The 19214-nt window shown below is 42.7% G+C and overlaps 1 protein-coding gene across 1 annotated transcript in view; it reads left to right on the forward strand.

Annotated features, from left to right (window-relative positions):
- Nucleotides 1-390: 390 nt before the first annotated feature.
- LOC123320024 overlaps nucleotides 391-19214 on the forward strand; it is an 86324-nt gene continuing 67500 nt past the window's right edge. The window contains exon 1 of the mRNA XM_044907164.1: nucleotides 391-746. The gene's annotated coding sequence lies outside the window, so the exon portion shown is untranslated. The remainder of the gene's footprint in view (nucleotides 747-19214) is intronic.

The following is a 19214-nucleotide window of genomic DNA, read 5'->3' on the forward strand; positions in this document are numbered from 1 at the left end:
TTCCTCTACCAGGAAATGGAATTGGCTGCTGCAACTTTTCGGCATTTAAACCTGAATAATAGAGAGGGTATGTTAGCTCAGAAAAACCTGCACTTATCGCAGGTAGAGACCCTATTGAATCGGGTCCGAATACCAATGCTTGAATAGGGTACAAATTGTAGTCCACATCCCCTAATTATAAAATGACGAATGGTACCACCGAGCTACAATTTCCGTAAGGAGAAAAATATGATTGAAATGAAAGAACAACCCCCTATTAATATAAAATTACATAATCGTCAGAAAAAGCCGACAGGTCTCGTCGCGGTTATCGACTTTGTGACCAGCCGTATAGGCGCATGCTCGGCACCGACGCCTCGCGCGCAACTCTTCTCAACGTCGGCGACGAGAACAGAAATATTTCGCCTCGTTGTCAGTCGGGACTCTGCCTCTCTTGATCGTGCCGTTTTTTTGTCGCATTTCTCGCGAAAATGATGTTTTCGGTCGAAAAACCGACGATTTCGAAGCGCTGTTTACCGGCCCGTCTCTAAGACCAGTCGATGGTGTTTTCCAACTGTTTCACCGGCTACATCGTCGCACTGTCACCAAGAAACATGTGAATTGGTCCCTTGTCGAGTTTGACGATTGCCAAAGTAGGAGATTTGTGTTGAAAGATACGTTTTTTGGTGTTTTTTCTTTTGTTGGTTAATTGTGAATTGTTGTTCCTTTTGGTGCTCGCTAGGATTTTAATCAAAGGACCCCGAGAGGTGAGGCTGGAAGATGGACCTCTGAATTGTTCGCTGATGCCATGGTAGAATCCAGAAATGCATATTTTTCCTTCAAATTATTCTAGGATTGTTCCTTCGAGTCATTAGCACAACGTAACCTTGTCGAGATTGTTGAGAAACATCATCAACACACATTGGTTCATGTTCCCAAACGGATTCTTTAATTGGAATGAATTGCACAAGCAGAACCTTGAACTTTCTTCAGTAAAAAAATGCCGGTATCAATCTATCCACTCATCTCCGACTGAGAATTGCAGGAATAACATTTTGAAGAAAAGTTTTGACTTCACCAACATGACAACTTGAATTTGCGTTTAATTTTTAGTTTATATACAGAACCTCCTTTCCAAAGGAGTATGTGAAGAATTATCACGCATATTTCGTGAGGATTCGTCAAAATTTAAACTCTGAGTTTACCTTAAAAAACTGGTACATGATTTTCACTTGTAATGCTGATTTCCCAGAGATATCTACATATTTGATTTTAATTTTTCTCCGAGTACACTCTCGACGGAGCAGTACCTACTACAAAAAAAATTCACAATTCGGTTCTTTGTTTTTGTTCAGCGTCGAAAATGATCCTTTGTTGCAGTCTGGAATGGAACAAAACCTCGAACAAAACCCTTCAAAACGAATAATTGATATTTAATATTCAGTAGTAATGGATTTTCAGGATGACCGATTCATTAATAACTTATATTTACGCCGACATATATTATTACCGTTGAAAACGCGATTTTAAATTCGCCCAAATCAATTTTGATTCATCCGTGAATTCCATCCAGTGTTCGTTTTATTGGGTTTGATGAAAGATCGATAATGTAATAAATCTGGTTCGATTCTATAAATAAACATAATCGAGCAGGTGGATGGTATAGAATTCGAACATTTGACGAAAAATATTTGCGTCCATCATAGAAAAATCGGGGAAAATTATTCCTTTTATGAAGTTGGCCGGACGTGATCCAATTTTAATTCGTGACTCAAAGTTTGCACGGTATTTTTATGCTTTATCAGCCAGGTATTCAGATTAGATTTATGATGATGTAGAAATTGTTGAACGATTTTATAAACATCCTCATTGTTCACAAATTTCCTTCAACAGAAGCTTGTTGTTCCTTATCCCATATTTCCTCTTATGGGCTTCAACTATCATATCGATTCTTGTACTTACAATTAGGAACGACAAAAAGATGTGATATTCCTCCAGAAAACGTCTCACTCTTCATTTTTGAACCTTTGAAATCACTCACTACACCTTCTTCCAGTAAGAGTTGCCTCACTTCATCATTTATACGCAATCAGTGCTCCTCGTCTTCTTAAAATCAAAGAAATAAATCGAAAGTTTCCTCGAATAACGATTATTAGACACAAAACACGGATTAGCTAATTCCCCAACGTACTCTCCGAGGTTATCTATGCTCTCAATGACAAAATTTGCGATATTACATCTGGTATTGTCAAATGTCAACTTGTGGTGGCGCCATCTGTTTTCGAATGGCGGAAAGTTATTCAAATGTAATTTTTTCGTCGCATTCCAATCGGATGCCCCTTTCTAGTCGTTCCTGATTTCCTTATTAATAACGAGTCTATTTCTCGCCCTCTCCGACGCTGTTCCCATTTACATTCATTCGCCCACCCCCATCCTTCAGGAATGGAAACGGCGGAAGCGTCCCGAATCTTTGAAAGTTGAACCGCTAAAATATTTCTGTACTCTCGTCCGACAGAATGGGATATTTAAACTATTCATGAGCTCCTACACGACCCGGGGATGGAAAAAAGCTATATATTATTTTTCTGGGCACCGGTAAAAGATATGGGTGTTTTTAACTTCTCGAACTGGAAGGGAGGAAGGAAAGAAGAAGACGGACGGTATTTCGATGCTTAGGAGGCGGAAGTGAACCCCGTATCGAGCTTAAGTTTTTTTCCACGTCGAAACAGAGGAGGACTGTGCCATGATTTATGACTGCGGGAGTAATAAAGAAAAATATTATGACTGATCTGGGATGGCAGTGATGGAAGGTTCGCCTTATTCTCATCCTTCAACCTTTTGTTTGAGATCAGGACATTGCTCAACTCATCTCAAGGTACCAATTCATAAATGAAGAGGTAACTAATCAATACAATTGACCAAAAGTCTTTCGTGGCTGTCATGGTAGCAGAAGAAATTGAAAGACTGATGTAGTTGGGACAAAGACATCAAGAGTAACACTGATCTGAACATTTCTTTGTTTCTTTCAGTATAGGGAAAGTTTCGTTAGAACTCGACTCATTTGGAGTGTTTTGGAATGATTGGATTCAACAAAGTCTTCGAGACCACGTGGCAAACCAGCTCAAATGCCCACAAGAAGTTAGCTACAGCTGGCCCCTATCCTTTGTTACAATTCAACAATCCAAACAAGCAAAGACAACAGTTGAGGATATATGCCAATAGAGCATACTTTAGGACAAACATAAGTGCAAGTGGCCAATTCATAAGATGTTAAGACAAGTGTGATTTTCTTTGCCACTGGAACATTTCGTCAAAGACTCAGAAGTGGTGGACCAAATGATGAAAAGCTAATAGATGCCTCTCAGCACTTTCGAAATGGCGAATCAACCTTATTGGTACTTCAGAGCCGTGAGACTCTTCATGAAGTCGATTTAACATCGAGACGCTAGTTATAAAGAGTTGGGACATACTTAGTTGATAAAGTTTGTAATGTTGAGCAGGATTTTCTCAATAAAAATTGACATCTTGATGAGTTTGTGATGAATCTCGTTGGCGAAAATAGTCTGCAAGCTGTGCACATACGGAATCAAGGGATTACCGAGATTAGACAACCGCAGAGACGTTCGTTGCGTGTCGAAGTTTCCGTGGCGGATTTACCCGCGACAACTCCCATTAGGAGCGAACCAATCGCTCGAATAATCCCTCAAATCGCCCGCAATATTTTTATGAGCTCGCGATAAGCCGCGTCTAAGTCTGGACCGAATTCTATCCCACAATCGTCCCTTTTTTTCGCCCCTCACCCCTTTCGCCGGGTCACGTGCCGCACTGATTACTCCGGGATGTTGGACTGCGACAAGTCCTTCCTGTTGTTCCTCTCCCCGAGGTCCGACCGAAGATTAAGTGGAGGATCGATAGCAAACACCCTCAGACGTACGCACGACGCTCAAGAAGTTGGCCGGGATAAAGAAGGATAGGTTTGAGGCGATATTTACGACTGGGGGGAGGTTTTCATTCGTGGTATTACATTTTTTCTGTCGTGGGGTTGTTGGGGTAGGTAGGGCAGAGAGTCCAAGGGCGTCGCCAACAGTTGGGCTTAGGGGAAACCCTCCCTAAACGCACTGCCTTGGGATTTTCGTGTTTTATCTCTGATTTTTAGAGAGTTGAGCTTCTAGGGAGGGCAACTACACACCACTGCTTCCCACACCCTCTGAATACGCCCATGCAAGAGTCTAAAAGTGTGTACTGTTATCATACCTAATCATCGATAGGTTTTAGTCCGTTTTGGCGTTGTTTGCTAAATTCTCAAAGCTAATAAGATTGTTTCTGGTCAATATTGTTTCAGATATTAGTTAAAAACCAGTAAAATAGTCTTTTTCGACAGAATTTCCCGGTTTTTCTGGGGAAATATAAAGAGTATTCTCGTCTTCAACGATGGGAATGGTAAACTCAAATATTTTTCGCGTATGTGTAAGCGTTCTACACGTGCAAACTGGACTTTAAATATCCGTTGATCCCATTTCTCCTGTTTACACTTTAAGTCGTCGACCTCGACCAGAAACGTCAAGCCAAGAATTACAATAATCATTTTACGTCTTCACGCGCCAACACATAGGTACTTTATCGACAAGTTTCCACTACTTATCGTAGACTAAATTCATGGCTTGTGACTAATTTTTTATCACGAATTTATTACCCGAATTATAAACAAAGCATGCGTGACTGACGAAGCTGCGTGATATGTTCCGAAATGAAAGTTTCGGTGCCGGAGATATGTGAGATCGATAAAGATCTTCGAGAGAGGGACGTGCAGTCATTTCTAATTCTTTGTTAGCGCTACGTCGCGCCGGAACTGGTTATTAAAATAGTGGCCTGAGGCCAGACGGCCCCGAATCTTACACATTTGTCTCTATTAAGTGATAATTATCGAAGGTATCTATCAGAAGAACAAACAAATCAGCTGTTGGGGTACTTGGAGCCGGTTTCGTCGAGGAATATAAACGATCAGTTTAACATTTGGACCGTGGAGGATTATTTGAGGAATTATAGATGTGTTATCGATGGTTTAATGTTGAAATCTTTGGGCTATGCGTGAGATGTTGGGCGTTGTGAAATCGGTGGATTATAACGTGTTATTATTTATTGGAAATTAACTAGATAGTTTCGATCGTTTTAAAAGAGCTCGAGGTGTTGATCGTAGTTCATTCTTGCTCTTTTCTTGTGGGATTTCCGAGCTACGTTTGCCAGTATCGAATTTTAGAAAATTTTCTGGGCGAAATACGAAACTGCACTCATCGACTGATGTCGCTTATTACGTTAGGAATGGAAAATGGCGTCGTTGTAAATTAATTTTAGCGGTCGTCTGGAGGATTGGTGGAAAATTCACCGGAGGTGCACCTTAATTTAATACAATACCACTCGGAAGGTTCGATATTGCTAAAATGCGGTTTTTCCCTCGGGTTCGAGACCGAACGACGGACGTTTGAGCGGGAGATGTTAATGGAGGAAGGCGTTCGAGCTAATGAAAAAAAAATTGATGACCGAGAGGAGAGGACACGGGAGCTCGAACTATGGTAAGGTGTTGCATAACTCCCGCTATGGTTTCCAACTGAAACTTTCTCTGTTGGGTTATCTGTTTCTAGAATCTGCCTCGAATGTTCTTCAAATAGAGCCTAAGCTCATAAATCTCGAGTTAGATTGTTTATTTCTGTAGAGAAAAGAAGAGAATGAACAAGTTCAAATCGGTATTGATCGAAATCAAATCAAAATTTCAAAATGTTCTTCTCGTTTGGTACTTTCAATCTTCATTTTCTTCACTACATCATCTTTTATTCATAGAAAGCCTGGGTTGTAAGCGCGGGTAGAATTTGTGGGTTGTAAGCGTGGGTAGAATGCGTGGGTTGTAAGCGCCTGTAGATTTTATGGGTTGTAAACGTGGGTAGAATGCGTGGGTTGTAAGCGCGGATAGAATGCGTGGGTTGTAAGCGCCTGTAGATTTTGTGGGTTGTAAGCGCCTGTAGATTTTGTGGGTTGTAAGCGCGGGTAGAATGCGTGGGTTGTAAGCGTGGGTAGAATGCGTGGGTTGTAAGCGCCTGTAGATTTTATGGGTTGTAAACGTGGGTAGAATGCGTGGGTTGTAAGCGCAGATAGAATGCGTGGGTAGTAAGCGCGGATAGAATGCGTGGGTTGTAAGCGCCTGTAGATTTTGTGGGTTGTAAGCGCGGGTAGAATGCGTGGGTTGTGAGCGCCTGTAGATTTTGTGGGTTGTAAGCGTGGGTAGAATGCGTGGGTTGTAAGCGCGGATAGAATGCGTGGGTGGAAAACGCTGGTAGGATGCGTGGGTTGGGATGCGCGGGTAGAATGCGTGGATTGTAAGCGCGGGTAGAATGCGTGGTTTGGGATGGGCGGGTAGAATGCGTGGGTTACAAGCATGGGTAGAATTCGTGGGTAGTAAGCGCGGGTATAATGCGTGGGTTATAAGCGCGGGTAGAATGCGTGGTTTGGGATGGGCGGGTAGAATGCGTGGGTTACAAGCATGGGTAGAATTCGTGGGTAGTAGGCGCGGGTAGAATGCGTGGGTTATAAGCGCGGGTAGAATTTGTGGATAGTAAGCGCGGGTAGAATGCGTGTGTGGAAAGTGCGGGTAGAATGCTTGGGTGGAAAACGCTGGTAGAATGCGTGTGAAATGATATATTTTTCAAAAATTGCAAAGTCCCAAATGATTTCTTTGTTCGTCATAATCCACTTGGGGAATTTCAACTCTGAGCCATTAATTTGAAATTATGTGGGATACATTGAAAATTGCAATTTTTTGGGCAGCTTTAGTTTCTAGACAGGCAATAAGGGGACAACCAATACAAGTGTTTTCCGTGTTATAATCTATATTCATCCCATTTGATTGAAAAAGTGCAATTCTTCACAGTTCAATCACTTGGGCCGAATGGAGATGATCCAAAATCGCGAAGTTAATTCGGAAGGTGTTCATTTTCCCCTGAAGGTCCCTCGAATTCCCGCATTGTCCCGGAATTCCGGAACCGATCGACCACCGCGACGACGAACATAATGCCCAATAAAAATCGCTTCACCCTCGAATTAGTCCAGTCAGTTCCAGGGGCGCGAGGCGGTCGGAAAATTACTTAATCGATTTTCTGATAATTAAAAACTAACCGTACGGTCGTCGCCGTCGCGGCGTTTTAACTGTCAGACGCAGACACTGGGCCGCGACCCCGGGGGGCGCACAAATCCGCTCATAAAACGTGAAAAAGGCCGTCCGGTCTCGATTAAAAGTTTCGAGACTTCAAAGTCCGGCCAAAAATTGCCTCCGGATCGATTTGGTTCTTTTTTTTTGTCGCGTCTGGTACGTACGTCGATCCCGGTCTGAGAATCGTGGCCCGTCCAACGGGGGAAAATCTTTGCGCGGGATTTATGAGGGGGGATTACCAGGGTGGGTCGTAAAATGTTTGAAAATCGACGTTTCGTACTGTTTTATCGACGCCGTAACTCTTAGGTCGTAGGTTGATATGATGTTTTTTCTATTGTATTTATATCTCGAAAATCTGCCTATATTATACAGGGTGATTCTTTGTCGAAAAATAATTTACGTCTTCGATATGAAATCCTTTTGAGATGGCACCTGAAAAGTTCTTCAGGGAGCTGTATCTAAGTAGGGGCTGCTCAGAAAACATTTACACGGAAAACCCACACTATTTTTGAGCAAGGAATCACCCCTTCAATTTTTCGGAGAAAATCATAAGAAAGTTCAAGAATAAATGTAATATGCGTATTTAGAAACTTCTATTTTTCTGTTCTATAGTCGATGATCTTTTCCTACGACATGGCAGCTCGAAATCAACAAATCCCTTCGAAAAAAAACCGTGAATTCATTTAGCCCATCCCGACCCGTTTCTCGAATCCCGCGTCGCAATCGAAATCAGCGGAAATGTAGAAATAAATGCAAATGACCTACGTGACGACACCTCGGTTATAATCAAGACGGCCCGGGACATCTCTCTCCCACTCTCGTCTCATCTCCCGTCTCGCAAACAAAAGAAAACCGTCCGATTTTATATGTAAGTCGAGTTACCTGCGAATTTACTGGCCTTCTAAATGCTAATTTTCGGTTAGGTTCGTCCCTAACCCGGCCGCCTTTGTTTGATTACACGAAAAACTCCCGTATTGCATTCGGAAACAAGTGAAGGGAACGGGATAACGTTTTTCCTTTGTCGCCACCGCGATTTCACGCCGTATTTGCATGGTAATTGGTGAGAGAAATCGCGTTATTTTTCTTCGCCGTTTTCCTTTTTTTCTCCCTCTCTTTTCTCTTCCCTGCTTCGTGTGCATGTGTCGGGGTTTTTTTCCCGTGGCGGAAATGGGTTACGCGGCTATGGATAAGTCGGCTGTCTCTGAATATTCAGGCTAGGGTGGGTTTTGCATAAAGCGAAACGGATGGGGATCGTGACTCCGAATGTCTTGAATATGTTGCTTCACTCTGTTTGCTCTTCTTAATTTGCGAGCTCAGCGAAAATTTCCATAAGAATACGAAAAAATCGTTTCGCAGAATTTTCAGCGATTGTAACTAACGGAACGTCCCAGATGCTAATTATAAATCTCCGCGTCCCACCCCTAGAACAAGAGGGCGCTGTAATAGCCCGATAATAATGATAGATATACATCTCCCCCCATTATTCCGTCGTATTTTTATGCGCCATTACCATTATCTGCGTGATAATAAGCATAACAGGCGAGAGAACTACTAGAATTCGAGGAGAGTGAGTGGTGGAGTGGCAGAAAGGGGAGAACGACAACGCGTGTCTACAAAACTGTGATAACACTTGCGGACAGCTGATCGATAGTCGGCCAGATCCCGATGCTGCTTCTGTGTTCCTGCTGCTGCTGCAGGATTTAATGGAAATCGTGACAGGGCCATGAACATGACCGAGAGTAATGAAAAAAGATTTCCAGATATTAGACCAAGCGTTCCGATATCCAGAGTGGGTGCAAACATACAGGGTGTGCATATATTTCAAGAGTAGATTCTTGAGGTCAGAAGAAACACTTTTTTCCTTTACCATTTTCTGTTCTTCCCTTATAAATTCGAACCTGGGATCGCCCGATTTACCTACCGAAACACACGTGACAAACAAATGCGCAAAACACTAATTAATTGGAGTGTGTTGCGTTAATTCCGCGCTATCGATTCGCAGCCCCTCATCGCGTATGTTTTTCGTTTTGGGGGGCCGAGGCGGGGGGGATGAGGTTTCCAGTTTTTAATTAATTGGATTCCGTCAGTTTCCGGGGGTTCCGTCCATCGGTTATTGGTTTCGTTGTGTGTTAAACAACGGAGGCCTCGTTATAATAAGGAAACACGAGAGTGTCCGGGTCGGTGCATTTCGTTCCGATGGTGGGTAAACGTTCCTCATTTGTGCATTCGATACGGTCGGAGGCGTCCTGTCGACGTACTCGACTCGTGCCAGTTTTTTGCGTCTCGTTTGGGGCCACTGGAAGGGGGTTAGGGGATCGTGATGCACCTGGGATTACGAAATTCGGAAAAAATCGTACCATCAATCTCTGAAAGTAATGTGAAGTCAGTGTGAAAGTCTCAACTTCATGCCATATCATTATTTAAAGTCTGGAGTTGAATATTTAATATTCGAGAATAACCCTAGATAGCGAAATTCTGTCTTTGGAGACGTACAAAATTCTCCTGATAACCTAAAAATACTGGGATGAATGTACGTCAGGATTGTGAGACCAATAATGATTTATGGGACAAATATGTGACATGGCAAGGCAAGTGTGAAGAGTACGAAGAATCCCTCTGATTAAATACGAAGGCTAGCCTGTCATTGCATCACTGGAGCCATGAGAGTGTGCCCAACTAGGGTAGATGATCACAGATCTCACACCTCTTCATCTTGTGGATATACAGCGTGAGTCTTTGACTCGTATAAATATTGAAACAGTAGATTCTTGAGGTCAAAAGAAACCCTTTTTTCCCTTACCAGTTTTTTCGATTCGGCCCTGATAAAAAGATATACCCATTTTAAGTTTTCATAATGAGCTGTGTCACCCCTGGTTAAAATATTTGTACGAGCAAAGACCTGCCCTGTATAGATTAGCCCATGTTATGATGGAAAAATCAGAAAGCCTAGAAATCTCTGGTGAAGTACCTACATCCGACTATGTGCAGTGGACGGTCTTCGAGAGCATACTTCTGGACCAAAGTTGAGTTACTAATATTCAATATTGTGAATCGGCCGAGTCTACATTCGCGAAGCGTCATTTCATTATCGTCTATTGGCCGAAGCAGTTATCGGAAACTTGGCGTATCTCCACGTAGCATTTTTACGGATCATTTCCCGCTGATCGATCAAATATTTATTCAGACTTTGCCCAAACAACCGACTCGCCTCGTTTCTGTTTGCACAATTATTAGATACCGAGCTCTAAAAAATCCACGACGCGACTTTTTCATCGTTAAACTTGTCCATACAGTACCATTGGGTTCTACCTTTCCTGGATCACTAGATTGTCCAATGCCAATTAACTCTAATAAGGAGAAAAGGTGGAACTTCATTCGTAGAATACTACTTGTTTTAGTTGAAAAAAATTGATCGAATGTGAGCCAAAATATCCAGAAACCTCTATTCGCAGTTTTACAAACGCAATACTCTACTAGGCGGCTGGGGAAGTTCCTGAAACAAAATGCACTCTTGTAGTAGAAGTACACACTCGCCGAATTTCGTTCCGGTCTTCAGTGGCGGCGCCGTCTGTACATAATTCATATCTAGGAAGCACTCCAAACTTGGTCGACGGGGCCCTAAATGGGAGTCTGAAAGAATTTTTTATGACTCGCCTACGAAAAAAGTATTATTCTTGTATATTGGGCTTGGAAAATTCCCTACTGCGGAATACAAGGAAGCGGAATTTTCCTCGGAGCCAGCTGTAGGTAGGGGTGGAACGAACGACCATGTCCAGAATCTAGTCATACAGTTTTTTTTTACATCTAATACCCAAATTTGAGCTTCATTCATATCTGAATTGAACGTATTTGTTAGAAACTTATGATGACTTATACTCCTAAATAATCTCACCCTAAAAAAGCCCTTTCGTTACCTTTTCTCTTGAAAAAACCGATAAAATCCGTTAAAAGCAGAAAAAAAAACTTTACGGCCCATTTTCAATCTTGAATGCCCCGTCGAATGTAACGCCCATGTCTAAGCCTAACTTCACTTCTCACTTCCCAGAGAATCTTCTAATTGTCAAATATGATGATAAAACTCTGTGGCTAGGATGACAGATTATTGTTGCAGGAATCTGCAATCGCTGAATCAAATTCGAGAAGCTATTCCATATTTCAAATCGTTTGCCAACCGAAGAATTAACCTTTCAAAGTGTGACGCAATAAGAGTCTTTCGTCACGCCATTTTCCTTCTATACTCAACGAGGAAAAAAAAATCTTGCCGATCGCTTCCTTTCCATTGTCCCTTTCTATGATATCGAAACATAACCTTCGTGATCCCCGATAAATCCTCCAGCATTAATCAGCCGGCACCATAAACATCGCGAACTGCAGCAGAAAACGTCCATGAATCAACGCGCGAGAGCATTCTCATGAATTCGGAATTGAAACAATGAAATATCGGAGTACACGCAGATCTCCGGTAGATTACATAGCACAATATATAAATATATGGACAGGTCCGGCCGATTGAATACCGCAACGCGGGCCGCAAATGGCGATCGAAAGATTCGTTCCACAGATTAAACTCATAACGCAAACGATATCTGTGGTTCGCAGGGATGCACACGGACAGGGTCGACGGATGGGACGACAATTAGATGTCTAATCGACCGTGCGCGCCGCGCCGCCGATACGGCTCGAAAAATGGAAATTCGGACGTTCGTTCCTTCGCTGAAGCGGCAAGCCATGAATCATCTCCAGTGCCCGCTTGACGAAATTGATGGAATTTTTAAGTTTTCGGCTACTCGCTGTAGGTTACACTCTCTAATATTCACTTTTTTTGATGTAATCCCAAAAACCTTTGAAAAACTCCGTTGGTCGTTCCCTACTGACCCTGTGTTGTATACAGGGTGATTCACCCATTAAATGTTCGAAAACGAATCACAATTTTGTGGTGAAAATTTGCATGTTGGGGTTTTCGACAATGAAGTTACTCCCCAATATATTTTCAGACCTCTACAACTCGCAATTATACCGGAAACAGCCCCCTACTTTCCTACTTCAAATGTCACACCTAGTTTATCTTTGATATCTCTTGAATTTTCCAATTTAGGTGCCGATTCAGAAAAATTTTTCATGATGCGTTTGTGTAGTGTGTCGAGTGTGTGTCTGTGTGTGTGTGTGTGTGTGTGTCTGTGTGTGTGTGTGTGTGTGTGTGTGCGTGTGTGTTCGTGTGTGTGTGGGGGGTGCAGGGTGTGTCGTGTGTCGAGCGTCGAGTGTCGTGTGTCGAGCGTCGAGTGTCGTATGTCGAGTGTCAAGTGTCGAGTGTCAAGTGTCGAGTGTCGAGTGTCGAGTGTCAAGTGTCGAGTGTCAAGTGTCGAGTGTCGAGTGTCAAGTGTCGAGTGTCAAGTGTCGAGTGTCAAGTGTCGAGTGTCGAGTGTCAAGTGTCGAGTGTCAAGTGTCGAGTGTCGAGTGTCAAGTGTCGAGTGTCAAGTGTCGAGTGTCAAGTGTCGAGTGTCGAGTGTCAAGTGTCGAGTGTCAAGTGTCGAGTGTCAAGTGTCGAGTGTCAAGTGTCGAGTGTCAAGTGTCGAGTGTCAAGTGTCGAGTGTCAAGTGTCGAGTGTCAAGTGTCGAGTGTCAAGTGTCGAGTGTCAAGTGTCGAGTGTCGAGTGTCAAGTGTCGAGTGTCGAGTGTCAAGTGTCGAGTGTCAAGTGTCGAGTGTCAAGTGTCGAGTGTCAAGTGTCGAGAGTCAAGTGTCGAGTGTCCAGTGTCGAGTGTCGAGTGTCAAGTGTCGAGTGTCAAGTGTCGAGTGTCAAGTGTCGAGTGTCGAGTGTCGAGTGTCGAGTGTCGAGTGTCGAGTGTCAAGTGTCGAGTGTCAAGTGTCAAGTGTCGAGTGTCAAGTGTCGAGTGTCAAGTGTCGAGTGTCAAGTGTCGAGTGTCGAGTGTCAAGTGTCGAGTGTCGAGTGTCGGGTGTCGAGTGTGTGTGTGTGTGGGTGGTGTGTGTATGGGTGGTGTGTGTATGGGTGGTGTGTGTATGGGTGGGGTGTGCGTGGGTGGGTTGCGCTTGGGTGGGTTGTGCGTGGGTGTGGTGTGCGTGTGTGGGGTGTGTGGGGTGTGTGGGGTGTGTGTGGGGTGTGTGTGTGTGTGGTGTGTGTGTGTGTGTGTGTGTGTGTGTGTGTGTGTGTGTGTGTGTGTGTGTGTGTGTGTGTGTGTGCGTGTGTGTGTGTGTGGGGGGTGCATGGTGTGTGTTTCGAGCGTCGAGTGTCGTGTATCGCATGTCGAGTGTCAAGTGTCGAGTGTCGAGTGTCGAGTGTCAAGTGTCGAGTGTCAAGTGTCGAGGGTCGAGTGTGTGGGTGGAGTGTGAGTGTCTGTGTGTGTGTGTTGAATAAAAAATCCAACTTTTAGATATTGAAGTGCCGTACATGTTTTCTGCATAATTCGAGGTCCCTGATTCCAAATCTGACCTCAGTTTTGACGAAAAAAATTTATTTCGGCTGCTAGGGCCAACCAAAGTTTCAGCCTTCAAAGGGGCGTAAAACGAAAAATAATTCACTTGAAGAAAAACCGAAGGCAGTTTCTGATAGAGAATAGCGTAATTAAACTATATTTCGAATTTCAAGACGATACGAAAAAAAAAAAGCATTTTGGTCGAAAAATTTCATAGTCTTGCGTTTTTTTCGATCGGAATCAAAAATCCAACTTTTAGATATTGAAGTGCCGTACATGTTTTCTGCATAATTCGAGGTCCCTTCTGGAAAAATTGAAAATGATGAAGATTGTTTGGGTTTTTGATAACGAAACAGACGATATGATAGATGGAATGAATTTTTTCGAGAAAATGAAGAAGGAAAAGACTTTTGGAGGTAATTAATCAGGAAAAAACCGAAGGCCAGTCTACCCGAGCTCTAGATCCCCATATCCGAAAAAACTCGCAGCGGAAACCAATCTTCCAATTTTCCCGGCGAATTATCCTCGTCGTACGGTCCCGTCGTACATCCTGAATACAAACATCTCGATCCAGGAAGTCGGCCCGGACTGGAAACACTCGCCGACTCTTGTTCCCGGAAACGCACGTATCTCTAAACTTTTCCGGTCTCTTCCAGATCTTCCCGAGATACATACACACACACAGACAATCTGCCCTTTAACTTTCGCTCTCTCGGAGTACGTCTTGAGGGGAATTTTCTCCGACGAACTCATGAATACAAAAATTAGAGGGCGAGATGCCTCTTCACGCGCTGTTAAAGCGGCGGCTTTGGCCTCGTTTCCAGGTCGGTTGCCAGTCGTTAAAACGAGTAAATTCGGGCTTGGAACAAAAAAAAAGGGTTTTCGATAGGAACTTGGCCTAATTAGGAAGATTTTCGCGAATTTTCAAGATGAATTTTCGATACAATTTCGCCCACTCTACCATACAAACTCGAAAGGAATTTATAACGCTTAAAAACTGATCAAATACTGCCATACAATATTTGCCAGACGTGTCTGACGTACCAAAATCTCCTCTGGAAAATAGCTTCTTATCTCTGTGTCGAAATCTGAAAGACTGTTGGACGTGTGGAGAATAGAAACTACAAGGTCAAAATTAACCCGATAGATATCGCAGTATAGGGTGATCGATGAACGTATTTCCACGTCGGATCCATACAGATTTTCAAAGTAAACATTTCGGCATCCAGCTCGTGTATATACCGGGGCTTAATATAGAAAATAAGTTTGATTGAATAGTTTCTCCAGCCTCATCCAGGGATTAGTGAGGCATCTCGAAGACGTTGCTCATAACAAAACGACGTAGCGTTGAGGGCTCAAAGTTCATAATAACTTGGGTAATCCGGTGCATGGTCTTTGTTCCCTGCCGAACTCGGAAATACACTCGATATAACCTCAGATATTTCGACGCCCCCCCTTAGGAGGGGGGCTGCCTAAACCGCGCTATCTGCAAAGTGGGTCGAAAGTAAGTTTGATTCGTCTGAAACTCTCCCTTGGGTTCATCTTTAACTTCATGTTTCGAGTATGCATATCGTCGTCGTTTTGTGCATATCACTCGGTATATTGCACTTGACGACTCGTAGCGTTTCAGTTCCTGGCTTTTCTCTGAATGAAAGAAATGATATCGTGTTCTAGGATCGTAGATTAATGATTTGAATTATAGGAAATGAAGAAAGCACTGACTCGAAGTAAGGATTTTTTTATACAAAGGGCCCGCAGTATTCCTGACAAGGAATCGGCCTGAAACTTCGAAAGAAAACTGAGAAACAAACCAATGGTTCAAATATGAATGCACGAGCCAAAATCTCACCCTATACAGGGTGAACCCTAGGTCCATTTCCGGCATAACCCAAGGCTGAAAATATTTCGCTTCTACATAGTAGTCGCAGACGTTTCCCATATACCTAAACAGAGATTTATCTAGTCGGCAATGGTCCCTTGCCATTGTTACCTCACCCCATACGACTACCAGTTTTTCCCCGAGTTACTGTCCACGTGTCCGACTTGGATCTCTCCCACAGATCCGTAGAATTTCCGGGACACAACTGGGCGATAATGAAATTCATCGCATTCCACTTACAACACACGCGTCTCTCCCTCCCGCAGGATCCATCATATTTCCCAATATCTGTCAAATCTGGGAAAAGGCCGGTAATTGTCATTCGTCCGCGGCCTTCTCGATCGAGCCGTTATCATATTAAAGATATAAATCAAGTGGTCGGTCACTCCTACTCTTCCCCGTGGGATAGAACGGGCGATTTCAATAAACATGCTGATTCATCACCGATCCTCCCGGTGGATGCTGGCCAGGAGGGGGAGTCGGAGGGGGTTTTTATCGGGAAGAATATCTCAGTCTACTTTTCGCCCGAGGTAAGCACTGCGAGTTACAGATGCCTTTTACTGATCAATTCGCGTATCGTGAGGTCACGATTTGTCGATTATGTTAGGATTTTATTTCTCGGAAATCCTTTTTCACGGTATTTATCTGGAGGATTTATTGGAGACGGCCATTATATCCGCCTGGAGTTCTCTTATTTCCCGGAGATGTGTAAAACGTTCGAGAGTTAAGGAATGTTCTAAAGAAATTTCGAATCTCTCGAAAGAGTTATATCCTTCGATGTAAGTGCCCTTATTCTGTGTAATTCCTCTCCAATGTAACTGTACAGGGCGATTTATTAAGGATGGCGATCAAAATTGATAAAAGGCGGGAGAATTTGCGGTTGTGACAAAAATAGTTTGGGTTTTTCATTCGATAAAACATTTTCATAATTTTTCAACACCCTGTATCTTTTAAACCGAGCCGAATTGTAAAAAATGGTAAAGGAAAAAAGTGTTTCTTATGACCTCAAGAATCTACTTTTAATATTTGTATGAGTCAAAGTCTCGCCCTGTTTAAAAAAGATGGGGTATGTGATGCCTCATTCGAAAGGCATTTTTATTCTGAGATCAGCGGGCATTTTTCAAAAACCCACACTGTATCGTTGTTGATTCTTTCTGAACACATTATTGAATGTCCTCCAACTAGATAGCAACTAGATCTTCAACTAGAGTTTCTGAACTCTGGTCACGTTTACGGAAAAAAAAACACAATTATGTTCTCTAAGTTATATTCTCTAGACACTTCGTATACATACTACTTATATCTTTTTTATCCAGGCATCAACAATAAAAAAAAAACCAAACCCTTGAAATGATAGTATCTACCGATTTTCTTATTAGTTCCTGACTTTCGACGTAGTAGTAGATCGTATCACATCATATATTCAAATTAGCATGATATTCTCGTGTTCCTGCGTGACATGTAAACCAGATATGAATATAAAAAAAAAGATACCAAACCATCGATATTGGAAATATCAATTTCGACGTCCGAACAATCTCCCGTCACACAGACGACGGACAGGTGAAACAAAGCAAGCCATGAACCCCTCTCAATCCGTCAGACGATTTTGACACAAATGTGACAAGTGGACGTCACACACGGCCAACTATATGAATCATTCGTGTATGTGTTCGACCGTACGTACCGAGTATACAAAAACGTTATGTATTTATAAATTTATAATGGCGGAAATGCACGCCGGAAACGAATGAAAATAATACGAGTGGGGCCAACGATAACATTGGCGGAAAAATCCATAATTCAGGCTTCGCGTGAAATCGAACGGAAAAGTGGGTGGGTTTCGATGATTCCGCGGTCTTTTGTTATTGTTGCGCGTTTTTCGGAACGCACCAAGATGATTCCGCTGTTTTTCGGCCGTGTTTTTGTTTCGACGTCGACAAAGGGGGCTCGGACCGGCGAAAAAACAACCCACGGGGAAACAACAGGTTCCGGGACGTCTTTGTTGTTGACATACAATCGGCCCCGTTGCCAAAACAATGTATCGGAAGGATCCGGATGGGACAATACGGCCGATATTATTAATATCAAGTGTGCTCGTTGGCCGGCGCAACAAAAAATTTATTCTGCGGACGTTGTTTACCTTTGTTTACAGAACGCCCATGGTGGAATTGTCGTATATGAAGAGACAACAGGACTGGGGGGAAAAAGCGTATGAATTGATAGTCTTTCGTTTTTCCGTCTATCCGACCGAGAGCGTTCTTATCGGATCAAAAGGTTCTGCACGACAGATTTGTCGTTCAATATTAATAAGACATCCTGTAGTATTCCTGACTAGCTGTGTCCGCACGATTCGAATGAAAAATTTTCTTTACTTTGGTTACTTTTTATGGATGATTGTTTAATGTCCGAATTATAATACATAATATGAAAATTTCTAATCCTTACGTCAGCCCGGGTAGCTCAGATGGGAGAGTACCTGACCGGTAATCGGGGGATCGTAGGTTCGAATCCTGCTCTGGGTGGTACTTTTTTCATGTTACTTTTCATAAGATAAAATAGGGCAAATAGAGCCTATAATAAGCCTTCCTTGGAAATTTGTCTTCCCAAAAGTAAAGCGTAAAAAAATGTTAAAATTGGTTGACGATTTTCTGCTTGACCTAAGTTTTGATCAACGGTTAAATGAGAAAAAAATTCTTCATCTTTCACCGTTCGATATCCGAAGTAATCGATTCCAACATCGCCGGAATAAAACAGCTTAATTTTCAAGATTCCATCAGCCCGAAACTTGAGAGATACTCCCGAACTATCGGCGGCGGGGCGCTATATTCCCGACCGTCTTTTTTTTCGTTCGCCGCCTCGGCCAACTTGTACCGAAATTCCCAGTGCCGGCAGCGAAGTCAAAATTCAATTTGCAGCCGAGAAACTGGGACAGCGAGGGCATTATCAGGCGAGGAAAACGCGATATCGCGACATTTTCCCCGAGTTTCTCGACTATCTTCTCATCGCAGCTCCGCCATTCTGCCGAAATGCAGCCGCCACTTTTTGCTGCACCGTTCCACTGTTGCCCTAACTCACTTAGGGGGCCTTGGAAACCGTATCGAATTCTCCCCCTTTTATCCTTGCCGGGGGTACGGGGGTTACCGGAAAAGTTTTAGACTTTAACAGACGATTATCAATTTGTATCTCTTTGAAACGTCACATTTCAAACTTTTGCCTGAAAAAAACATTCGAAGAAGAAAGATAAATAGTAATTTCTGTCAGCAGAGGATCCTCATTTCATAAATGAAGAAAAATCAGATACTAAGGGCCCAAACGACAATTTTAAAAGTGAAAAAAAGGTTTTTATTACTTGAAACCTTTATTTGAATGAATTTGCTAATTTGAAAATTCATGAACGAAATACTTATCATTAGAATGTGCTTGCGTTTGCAGTAAGCACCCAAATAAATTGTGGAGTAGGCAAGAAACTGGTTTGAAATTGGTGCTCTATTTGTGTTGCGTGGTTGCGTACTCAACTTATAAATGGTATAAGGCACTGAGACATAATTAGACTACTTGATAAGGAATGAGAAAGTCCGAAATTCATGAAATTTTAGAATGTATTACTCAGTTTTAAGCTCCTTTTTAAGTAGAAGATAAAAACTATCTTTGGACATAATAAACTTGGAATTTTTCTCTGATAATTGAAAAAATCGAAACGAATATTTGAAAATCTTGTTTGACCGGA

The sequence above is a fragment of the Coccinella septempunctata genome, chromosome 9 (assembly GCF_907165205.1).
Source record: "Coccinella septempunctata chromosome 9, icCocSept1.1, whole genome shotgun sequence".
Taxonomy (NCBI): Eukaryota; Metazoa; Arthropoda; class Insecta; order Coleoptera; family Coccinellidae; genus Coccinella; species Coccinella septempunctata.